This window comes from Melanostigma gelatinosum, assembly GCF_949748355.1.
Source record: "Melanostigma gelatinosum genome assembly, chromosome: 15".
Lineage (NCBI taxonomy): Eukaryota > Metazoa > Chordata > Actinopteri > Perciformes > Zoarcidae > Melanostigma > Melanostigma gelatinosum.
In genome coordinates this window covers 7816269-7816993 of record NC_136648.1, presented here as the reverse complement: position 1 = coordinate 7816993, position 725 = coordinate 7816269, and positions in this window count along the sequence as shown.

Here is a 725-nt window from a genome sequence, read left to right as displayed (position 1 = left end):
GGGGACGACTGCTGTTAGCGCTTTTATCAATTGTTTTTCAAAGAGCTGATGGGGTCAGCGTGGGGTAAGCAGACCAGAGGGGAAGGCACAATATGGCACTTTCATTTGCTAAGTGAAATGTTTTTCACCATTGTACCAGCCTTATATTAACAATGTAATAGAGGAGGGACAGGGTGGTGGTGGTGGGGGCATGATTTCACTTTGGTTGTCATGTCTTGTCAACTGGCCTGTTAAAATTCTCACTTTGTTCTGGAAAGTTTGTTTCAGAACCTTTGGTGAAACCTGAGATGAAAATTTCCACCGGGGTTCAATTACAAGGGCTGAGAAAGCCTCGTGTTAGTGTGAAGTATGGTAATGGCCATTTGGTTTAGTGGGCAGCCATTGACCTCTTCAGCCCCCATAAAACATTTAAACTCTATATGGATATATCATGCTCCACAACAGTTATCAATGAGATTGTTTTCAGTTTGTTTATTCATCTACAGGAAGTTAATTGATTAGCTGTAGTTTAGGTACTGACTATATTATTTCTCTGTTTTCTAAATCCCTGTTTGTCATACTCAGGAAGCGGATCAGAACATAGAAAACTTCCGTCATCATCATGCATGTGTCTAACTACCAGAAGATTTGTGTCATTTGAAAAGATTTGGAAGAGGAAAAAAATACTCTGAGGAGTACAACAACTCAGTCAGCGGACAGAAACGACAATAACCCAGTGCTTAGAC